Raw genomic sequence first — 11,678 nt, 5'->3', positions numbered from 1 at the left:
TCCCTCTGCCAACTTCAGTTTCCCCAGTGTAAAATATAAAACTGTAAAATATAAGAAAACAACATTGGCATATTACTATTAACTGAACTCTGAACTTTATTTGGATTTCACCAGTTTTTCTGTTTCAGGATCCAGCTCAGGTTACCACATGGCATCTAGTGTTCCTCTCCTCTATGATATCCTCTCAGTCTTTACTAAGGTTCCATGACTTTGACAGTTTTTAGAAGTACTGGTCACATCTTGTAGACTGTCCCTCAATTTTAGGTTTGTCTGATGTTTTTCTCAGATTAAACTAGAATTGGGAAAGAATGCCACAGAAGTGAAGTGACTCATCACATTACATCATAGGGTACAGGATGTCTTCATGATATTATTAGTGATGTTAAACTTGATCACTTGGTTAAGGTAATGTTTGCCAGTTTTCTCCATTGGGAAGTTAACTAATTTTCTTTTTCCACACTCTTTAGAAGCAAGTCATAGCATCTAGCCCACAGTCAAAAGGGGAGGGTCTAAGCTCTAACTCCTGAAGAGAGAAGTAATCAACATATATTGTATACAGAATCCTTTTGTAGAAAAAGTAGTCTCTTCTCCCTCATCCATGTGTCTTTTGGGTTTTTATTTTTGCATTTTCTTATATCTTTATTGACTTCAGAGAGAGGAAGAGAGAGGGAAATAGAAACATCAATGACGAGAGAGTCGTCATTGATCAGCTGCCTCCTACACACCCCCAACTGAGGATCGAGCCCGCAACCCGGGCATGTGCCCTGACCAGGAATCGAACCTCAATCTCCTGGATCCTAGGTCAACGCTCAACTGCTGAGCCACGCCTGGCCAGACTCTATGTGTTTATTTGATCATTTATTTATATTAGTATTAACTTACCTATATTTATTTATTCTGTCTTAAAATCCAATATTTTGTTTCTCAATATATTATTCTTTTGACCAATTCATTCAAGTTGGCTCCCATGTCCCTTTGGCATGCCTCCATCTTTCACCTTTTTGAGAAGTTTCTTAGTCTTAGTACTGTGCTTGATTCGTTTGGAAGGGGGATGGTTTGTTTTTCTGAAGGAGGAATTGTGATCCTTTGGATTTTTATCTTTCTTTTTGGTCTTGAAAGACTCTAAATGTCTCTCGTATCTTCCCCTTTACCACTCTTCCTGCCTTCCTCACCCAGAAGCTAGGCTTTCTAAAGACTACCACTTCATATTATGCATATTTTAAGCCTGCCTATAGTTGGTGTTTCAATCTAACAGGACACTTTTTTATTCTTTTTTTAAATAATAGTTGACATGCAATATATTATATTAGTTTCAGGTGTGCAACATAGTGATTCAACATTCTTCTAATGTTTCAAATAAACTTTCTTTTTCTGGGGGCGGCTTTAGAACAATTTCAAGCCCCGCCCCCCCAACCCCTCTCCACCTCTCTATTTCTCTCTTCCTCACAGTTTTTCTCTGAGCTACCCTGACTTGCCACAAATGCTTGCAACAGAAGCATGGGCGATCATTCACTGGGATTAGTGCTTTTTTTGTTTTTTTATTAACAGGAAGCTTGAAATTCAGTATATTTTACCCTTTACTTATGCTGTAGGCATGATATCATGTGTTCTTAATGTCCTGAATTGTTTTTCAGAGGATATGGAGATAGATATAAGCAGTAGCTGTAACTTACCTACCCCCATGAATGATGCTTGATGTTTATGCCTACATCAACTTAAAAAGCTTTATTCATCCTTAGTTTCTTAAAATTTTTCTTTAAAATGGGTATTTATTCTCACCAAATGCTTTTCTACATTTAGGGATATGATAAGTGTGATAATCAATTGATACTTCTTCATATGCTCTTTAATGTAGTGATTACATTAATCGATTTTTTAAAAGTTGGTTCTTCTTCCATTTTGTAACAACATCTAAGTTGATCGTGATATGTTGATCATTTAATTCACTGCAAAATTATATTTATAAATATTTTATTTCAGATTTTTTGCACGCATGCTCATAAGTGAGATTGCCTACACTTATTTTTATAGGTCTGGTATCTTTGTTCAATTTTGGGATCAGGAAAGTATTAGGTTCTTAAAATTAGTTGAGTATCATGCCATGTTTTTCTCTATTCTAGAAAATGAGGACTATCTTCCCCTTGAAGTTTTAGAAGACTTTACTCATAAAACTGCCTGAGCCTCAAGAAGATAATGCACATTTTAATTTTTTTCTATGGTTTTCGAATTATTCAGGTTTTTCTTCTTTACATATTTTAATTCATTGAATGTTCAGTTTTATATTTATACCTATATGTCAATTTTTAAATTTCTGTCATATCCACAATTGTGTCCCCTTTCACATTCTTACTGTTGTTATATGTGTGTCTTCTCTGTTTTTTAAATAAACCTGCCAGTTTCTATTGCTGGTTTTTTATTGTTATTGATCTACTCTTATGTCTTTGTGTTTGTTTTCTATTTTGCCTATGTCTTTGTTAGTCCTTCCTTCTACATTTTTCTAACTTATTTTATTCTTTTTCTAAATTCTTGTATTGAACACTCAGTTTGAATTATTTCTGTTTTTCACATTTGCTAATATATGCATCTAAAGCTACATGTTTTCCTCTGCCCACAACTTTGGTCATATCCCAAAGCACGGGTTTTTATAATAATCTTCTACTGTTTTCAGTGTTCATTTTTAAATACTTTGTCACTTTTGTTTTATAATCTCATTAAGCCAAAAATTATTTAAAAGGGTGTTTGTGTAAAGATGTTTGGGGTAGGAACTAACTTTTTTTGAGACTTTCTGCTTGGATTATGTTGCAGACAATGAATATGGCTTATGTGATTGCCTGCTTTATGTTGGTTTAGGTTTCCTTCAGGGCCTCACACATGGTCTGTTTGATGTTTCACACAAGGATATATATACATATGCTGTTCACAAAAACTGTTTCCTCTTCTTTCTACAAACACAACTAAATAACATTTTCTAGTCTCCCTTCCAGACAGGTATGGCCAAAGAAGTAAGTTGTCCACTTCCAGGTCTTGAACATAATAATCTACCTTTGATCCATTGAAGTTGCTTCTAGAGCCAGATGTTGAAGGGGACAAATCCAAAAGACAGAATAAGTCGGGTCCCAAAATTACATCTTGTAGGAGAGACACCAGTTTGTTAAAAACACCCACTTTGAATTTTACATGAAAAAAATAATTCTATTATGTGAAACCACTGAGAGCTCAGGATTTATCTGTTATAGCAGCTAGTGTTACCTATGTAATACATTGACTAAAAAGACCTCTTGATTATTTATTTATGTATTTATTTATTTATTTATTTAAATATATCTTTATTGATTTCAGAGAGAGGAAGGGAGAGGGAGAGAGAGAGAGATAAACATCAATGATGAGAGAGTCATTGATCGGCTGCCTCCTGCACTCCCTGACTGGGGATCAGCCTGCAACCCAGGCATGTGCCCTGGTGGGGAATTGAACCCCGATCACCTGGATCTTAGGTCAACACTCAACCGCTGATCCACACCGGGCCGGACTCAATTATTTATAAGTATTGAAGTTGGCATTAGCCAGAGCATGTCAACTAGATCCAATCTCCCAATTTCTTCCTCTTGTGAGTCTGTATTTTTACATCCTGTTAGTTTTCTTCTTGGTATTTGTCATAATGTGTCAATCTCTCCTGATGCCTGGCATGTGGTTGTCAGGAGCTCATTCCCTAAAGGCAAAGGATATTCTATGTTGTACATCAATCTATATTCAATACCCAGTTCAGTGCCTCAGACATCATAAATGCTCCACAAAAATTTCCTGAATGGGTGAATAAAAAGAGAATGGCTGCTGGACAAAGTCCTTTGTGGAAGAAATCTGTGTTACTTCTCAGGTGGTTCCTAGGAAGCCCAGTTTATACAGTTCTGTTTAAGGGTATGCTGAGAGGATCGATTTGGGAGGCTTAGGGAATGTTTATAGTGGGAAAAGAAAGAATTCCAAGCAGATTGTTAAAATGGTCATTTAAATGCAAAGTGAATCTTTGCCACTTTGAATATCTGCCTTTGCTGCATTTCTCTGTCACAGAGAAGGCTGGAGACATTGACAAGGGAGCTATTCTTTCCAAACTTTAATTTTCAAAAATAAAACACAGACTAAGTACCAGAGAACCACCTGCAAATATATCACCTACTTTCAAAAATCAAAGGAAGCAGGACTAGGTTTCAATTACTTAATCAACCAATCCATAGATACCAAAGGCCTCTGCCATATAATCTTTCCTCCATCTGTCTTCTGCTCTAATGGCTACTACGCTGCAGACAAAAATTACATTTCACTCTCTCTCTCTCTGGTTTTATGCCTTGTTCCTACATTTTTTTCAACTGGAGTGTCCCTCCCATCCCCTCCCCATTCTATTCTGATTTCCTATATGTCCTTCAAGGTCAAGGACAAATGCTACCTCCTCTAGAGTACTTCCAGTTCTCCTTGATGGAAATGAGTCTCCTCTGCTTTCTGAGATCAGTTACTTTATTATTTGGGTCAGATGCAGGGCAGGCTATGCAAAGAGATTAGTATTCAATCTGTGACAGTGTGGATATTAAAATGGGGGTCCTATGCTACAGTTTAAGGGTTCAAAAAAATCATATTAAGATTTTACACCAGGATATGTACACTTAAAACTATATATAACCATTGCAAACCTGTTCTAGCAAAACAAAAATTAAACCCTCATGTAATTTAGAAAAAAAATTCTAACTACATGCTTAGAAAAAACATCTTGAAAATTTGGTCCACAATAGGGAAAGATAACAAATGGCTAATGACCAAACAAGAGGGCATGTGAAAAGGAAGTTGATGGTGGCCTTTGAGGGGGATCTCCAAGCCTGGAGCAGAGAAATGAGCAAAAAAGTATTACAGCTGAAAGAAGTTCTAAAATAAAAGCAAAGAACCATATAAGAAAGGAGTGAGATGGGAGCTGTCAGCAATACTACAGAGGAGTGTGAATTCTTGGGAAACAGGCCCAGCTGTAGGGAGCTGAGAAGAGCTGGCTATTGACTTCTTTCAGAATTGGAATTCCATTGGAGCTGCTATGTAGCTGGATCCTTTAGATACACTTTGGCCAAATGTGAACAAAGTACCCCTGAGACACATCACTACCTCTGTTCTTGTATTGTTCGTAAGGCAATCTAGACAAAACTGGTCTAATTCGAATCTGGGTGATAAAACTCTCTCACCTAGCGTTATTTGTGTGTGTCTTTTTCTCTCTTTGAAAAACTCTTTTTCATCACTGTGTCCATCATGACACCCATTTAGCTATACTGCACCTGGTGCATAGTCAATCAATGTTGCTCTATGAGTCTTCAAATATTTCCAACATTATTACCAAAATCATTTGAAAAACTCTTTCAGAACTTGGGTAAATCACTTAAATTATAGAGATTTAAAATTTAACCCAGGAAGTAACAGTAGATATGTTCAAGGTCTGGGAAGGCAAAAACTGAATTTGTCATGATTGCCAACTGTGATTGATTGCTCCTGACTGCTTAGAGTTCTACTCTGAGAAGGACTCCAAGGCCATTTCCTGTGGAAGGAGTGCTGCAATTCATTAGTGAGTCCTGCTAGGGAAAATAGGAGCTTGCATGCTCTGTATTTGCCATCCCTTGTATGTAGGATAATGCCTCATTTTACAGCTATGAGAACTGAGTTTTAGAGAATAAGTAATTTGCTCAAAGTCCAAGAGCTACTGTCAAAGCCAAGATAATCTAGATCTCCTAGATCCATGTCCATTTCATTATACAATACTGGGACTGAGTTTCAGGGGTATGGGGGGAGGGGGAGGGTTCTTATAGACAATTCAATTTTCCTACAGTACTAATCTCATTTGTTTGGACTTTTAAAAAGGTAGCTGAAGAGACAGTAACAGTAAAACCTTCAAAACCTGACTTAAACAAAGATTTGGCATATTACTATGTCCAGATCCCGAAAAACAAAGCTACTTATTTTAAAAGACTATCATAAAAGATTTCAACCTAAAAAGTGGTGCTATTCCTCTTCCCTCAAACTAGTATCTGTGGCTATGTAACTAATCAATGCAAAACATAGTGGATTAAAACAATCATTTATCAACTCTTCCATTTCTATGTGTCAGAAATTTGGAAGTGGCTTGGCAGGAAAGTTCAAATCAGTCTTAAATAAGGTTACAACCAAACAGCGGTTGAAACTGGGTTTATCTCAAAGCAGGGCTCCTCTGAACAATGGAGATGTGAATAGCTAAAGACCGGAATACCTGGACTCCTCTGGCATCATCTCCATGTGGCCTCTTCACAAGCTCTCTTCAGCCCAGTGGCTTTAGAGTAGCCAAACGTCCTATATGTCAGCTCAGGGATCCCAAGATACATGCACTGAGAGAAAAAGAGCCTTTTGGAAGCTGTCCTACCTTTAATAATCCCACCTCAGAAGTCAAATAGTATCAATTCTGCCATACTCTAATGGTCAAGGCAGTTAAAAGTCCACCCAGACCTCACCTCTCAATAAAGGAGTGTCAATGTCACATTGTGAGAAGACAGTGAGGGGTGAGATATATATGTAATCTGTCATGAAGGACTAGTAAGACTCCAAAGTTGGCATTTCAGGGAAGAGTTCTAAATGAGCCATATTATAAAGTTTGGGGAATTGGGGTAAGATTATTAAGTATCTCAGATTACAGTTGCCACAGGGTACCCAGTTAAAGTTGAACCTCAGATAAACAAATGAATAACTTTAGTGTAACTATGACCTATGCAATATTTAGGACATAATTATCCCCCAAATTCAAATTCAAATTTATCTAAAATTCAAATTTAGCTAGACATTCTATATTTTTATTTGCTAAATCTGACAATCCTATCCTAGTTTGACTCAGATAGTCAAGAAATCAATATTTTTATCTGGTATTCAGGTGGAGAATGAGACAATCTTCATGTCAGTGTCACCATTACTTTCCAAGTTTGCCTGGATAAGGTGACCAAAAGTGCCTTATCTGAATCTTTTTCCATTTCTAGAGGGAAACATTGACTTTCATGTTCCAAGACTAGTTAGTGTGAATTTAAAATCATTGTCATTTTAGCTCTCTGATTTCCCAGAGTTTTCTTTTTCAATCTTTCAGCTGTGCATAAGCTGATCTCCTGGCACTGGTTTTGTTTCCTGACAGGCAACATTAATTCATTTTCACATTCACACTAAAATCACTTCCCTCTCTGTCTAACAACAACAATAATGGTGAAAGCCCATTTGGAAAACAGCTTGATGGAACAGCTGCTTCGTACTCATTATGAGTCTAACACTTTCTCTAATTTGGGGGAAGGGATGCCCACAACTCCAAGTATATTATAGTTCAGGTATCCAGTGAACATTGCACTATTTTTTCTAATTTATTTTTCTACTCATGCAATTAATATACAAACTGTTTACTCAGTTTCCTTTCTAAAATTTTCACCACTAATCTTTGGGCCTATTCAACCAGGATGTCTTGAAGTGGCTCCCCCATTATTACATAAGTTCCAAAGCTACGTCACACTCCCAAAGTTAAAGACTGGCTTAGGCTCCCCTTTATATAGTATCATTAGCTGTTGTGTAATTCATTCTGTGTGCCCAAATTAAGATCTGAGACTTAAGATAGTCCCTTAAAAACTAACAACACATTTGGCGTTATGTCTTCCCTCTGCCACAGACAAGTACAAGATGTGATGACTCATCTGAATTCATGTTGCCATGGGAACTACCAAAGTGATGTACTACTACTCGTAGGAAATGCCTGGGTAGCAAGATAATATTAGGCTCTTCCACTGAACTCACAGGTAGATCCAGCTTTCCTCTTTTGTTGCTACAATAAAATATGTAGAAGACTCTGCTGGTGCCAACCCAGCATTCATTATCTTCTTTTTCCTTAATAATAGAACCTCAGATTTATACAACTATCCACTCCCTCCCACCATGTGTCTTAAGGGACAGTTGGGGAGCACAGAGATCCAACACTAAGACTGATCATCATGTATCCTGAAACAAACCAACTCAGCTCGTGATCAGTCTAAGTCACAGAGAGAATGGTATTGCCCTGGCCACTGTTATTGGTCCAGGTGTAAGCAGGTAGACATGGAAAGACAAGGAGGCATCCCAGTACACTAAAGGCCACCTTGAAGTAATGTCAGAACTAGGCTTGGAATTAAGCCAACACAAAGACCAGCAAAATAGAGAGACAGAAGAACCTGGGTCCTTGACAATATTATTGAGCCGCTGCTTTGTAACACACCTGAAGCAAACATGGGAGACAAATGTCCTTATTGATTAATCACTTTGAATCAGGATTTTCTGATTCTAGCCACCAAAAGCATCTACATTTATACAAGATAAAGGATTAGGGATCCAGTCAAAAGGAAAAATAATGTTTTTAACTTTTCTCCCAAGCCCAGTCCCTTGATTCTATTTTTTTTTAACTGATACTTAATCCACTGTAGTCTCAAACACTGTGGTCAAGTCCAGCTACGGTTTACTGTGGCAGAGAAAATCCTGAAGCATAAACAGCAGACAAACAGATCAATAACATCCCATCATGTCATGTGACCCAACAAAATGTGAGCCAATAAGTTGCCTAACTCTCTATGCTTACATTTACCTATATTACCAGTCTCAATTTTATACCACTGCATTTTCAAGATTTTGCCATTGCAAGGGTCAGACATTCTAAGCAAAAACATGAAACTTATTTGCTAACATAACTGAGAATTACAAAGATTAAATTTAATTTCAGTTACAGCTAAATTCAAAGTTTTTAATGATGTTAGGATTCTGTCCCTCTTTCTATTTCTCTTCATTTAAATTTTTATTAAATTGACTTCATTATCAGTCATGCCATACCCAGATGGTATGCCTACAATAACCTCTAGCAGATCCAATTTTAAATATTCCTTAAAGTCAGGTATAGAAACCACTCTCCATCAATATCTATATAAATCCCTAGAAAAGGACTTGATTGGTTCTTGGGTCATGTTCCTGCTCCAAATAGCAGAGGTGCTAAGGACTGAATTGTGTTCCCCAATATTCAGATGTTAAAGCCCAGATGTTAAAGCTGCAATGTGACCGTATTTGGAGACAGGGCCTATAAGGAGATGCTAAAGGTTAAATGAGGGCTTAAGGGTGGGGCCCTAATCCTGTAGAGCTGGTACTCTTATAAGATATAAGGCTCTCTCTTCCAGTCCCAGGCGCTCGGGAGCCACGGGTTTAGGTACAGACATGGCCAAGTCCAAGAACCACACCATACACAACCAGTCCTGAAAATGGCACAGACACAGCATCAAGAAACTCCAATCACAAAGATACAGATCTCTTACGGGGTAGACTCCAAGTTTCTGAGGAACATGCACTTTGCCAAGAAGCACAACAAGAAGGGCCTGAAGAAGATGCAGGCTGATGCGCCAAGGCCATGAATGTACGTGCCGAGGAAATAAAAGCCCTCATAAAGCTCAAGGAGGTCAAGCCCAAGATCCCAAAGGGTAACAGCTACAAGCTCAATTAACTTGCCTACATCACTCACCCCAAGCTTGAGAAACATGCCCTTCTTGACTCTCCAAGGGTTCCAGGCTCTGCCAGCCAAAGGCCAAGGCCAAGGCTCAAAACAAGGCCCAGGCTGCAATTCCAGCTCTGACTCAGCCTCCCAAGGGTGCCCAGGCCCCCACAAATGCTCCAGAGTAGAGGCCTCTGTCTGCAGATGTGAGAACAGAAGGACTGATGTGACCCCTGGGCTGCTGTCTGCATGAGGCTTGTGTCCTCCTGTCCTATTTGTGCAAATAAACCTGAGGCAGGATCTTTAAAAACTAAAAAGGATCTAAGAGCCTCCCCTCCTATCTCTCTCCCTCCCCCTCCCCTCCCCCTCCCCTCCCCGCCCCTCCTCCTCCCCTCCCCCTCCCCCTCCCCTCCTCCTCCCCCCCCTCCCCCTCTCCATCTCCTTCTCCCTCTCCCTCCCCCTCTCTCTCTGTCTCCCCCCATGTACACACACTGAAGAAAGGCCATATGAGCACACAGCAAGATGGTGGCTGCCTACAAGTCAAGAAAAAGGCCTCAGAATGAAACCAATCTTATTGGCACCTTGATCTTAAATGTCCCAGCCTCCAGAACTGTGAGAAATAAATTTCTGTTGTTTAAGCCACCCAGCCTGGGGTAGGGGGCCAGGAAAAGATTAACCAAAGAACTTATATACGCATATGCACAGCCCAAGGACACAGACAACAGTGTGGTGAAGGCCTGGGGAGGGGTGGGGGCTGGGTGGAGGGGGACAGTGGGCGGAGAATAGGGGACATCTGTAACAATGTAGACAATAAAAAATAACTGGGAACAGCATGTGGGAAGTGTGGCTTCCATGAAAGGGCAGTGATGATTTTCAGAGTACAGCAGCTGCCCCCAGAATCAGAGGGACAGTGAGATAGGACATAGAGGAACCACTGGAGTCATAGGACCTGGGTTCTAAAACCACCTCTATCTCGAACCATCACTAGCGGTCTTGGATAAGTCACTTCTGTGGCCCCATTTCTTCATCTGTAAAATGAAGGACTTGACCTAGGCTGCTTGTCTTGAATCTTGCAGTAACATAAGGAAAAATGAAAATATAGAAAGGAATTACTCAATTCAAGTGCCAAAAAGGAAATGCACTCATAGCTTAGAAAATAATTTTGAGCTAAAGTAAGCAGTATGTCAACAGTGACCTTTCTTCATGCCACTGGAGTCCCATGTGTTTCTGCGCCGGTGGTAGGCAGAGATGGCATATTTATTCAATTCTTTCAGTTAGAAAAATTAAAATGCAAATATATGTAAATTATGGATATTATAAATGAGAACAAGAAAGAAAAATAAAACCCTGATTACTGGTTGGCTGAAGGGACATTAACAGAATCCTGAAATAAAACCCAAAAATCCATGCTTGGAGAACCACAGCCAAGATAAACCCCACTCTCGCCCCTGCATGTCTTCAGTCGCCACCTGGATTCTCTGCCATCAGTGAGCACTCAGTGCTCCTGGCTGCTTTAGCATTTCACGTACGTAGGAAGCACAGAATCTCAATCCACAAAACTCAAGCATGCCAAAATTCAACTTTATTTTCTATGTATGACCTTACTTTCTATCTCAAATTTATCATTCCATCTTTTGGCAAAAACTTCAATCAGGCACTTCTGGGTAAAATCAATCAAGTCAGGGTTTTCTTCTCTCAACCCTTATCCTTAGAGTTGCAATTAAGTTTCTAGAAGAAAGAAGGGGCAGAGGCTCTGACACTTAGCATCAGAGCATGGGAAATGGGTCACTCTGGTCATCGTCTCATCTGACTACACTGTCATCCACTATGGGGTCTCTCCAGTCACTGATTGGCACCATTCCCCCTTGATGACTGTAGAGCATGCACATCCTGTACGATCACACCAGCCACCCCAGTGAGACGCCTTCCCAGGTCCTGGGGCCTCCTCCTTCAGCTATTTTTTTGGCCCTCTCTGCAGGTACATGGGAAATGTTGGGATGTTCTCTCCTACCAGTCTCAGATTATAAGAAACCTGAAGGCTATGTCAGGACACAGTCTTGACACATTACGACAGCATTTCTATTCTGTTCTCACCACACAGGAGGGATGCTGGGTATTCTATGACTTGCTGGTTTCCCCAGTTCTCACTCAGTATGAAGGACAG

General features: G+C 39.5%; 1 pseudogene across 1 annotated transcript; it reads left to right on the top strand.

The window, feature by feature from the left end:
• The first annotated feature begins 9,243 nt into the window (after positions 1-9,243).
• LOC308554636 (large ribosomal subunit protein eL29 pseudogene) lies at positions 9,244-9,702 on the top strand (annotated as a pseudogene). The gene has a single exon. The product of its transcript is annotated as a large ribosomal subunit protein eL29 pseudogene (transcript).
• The last annotated feature ends 1,976 nt before the right edge of the window (positions 9,703-11,678 follow it).

The sequence above is a fragment of the Miniopterus schreibersii genome (genome assembly GCF_964146895.1).
Source record: "Miniopterus schreibersii genome assembly, chromosome: 3".
In the NCBI taxonomy this organism is placed as follows: domain Eukaryota; kingdom Metazoa; phylum Chordata; class Mammalia; order Chiroptera; family Miniopteridae; genus Miniopterus; species Miniopterus schreibersii.
Note: the sequence above shows the minus strand (reverse complement) of the source record. Positions and strands in the feature narration are given on the sequence as shown.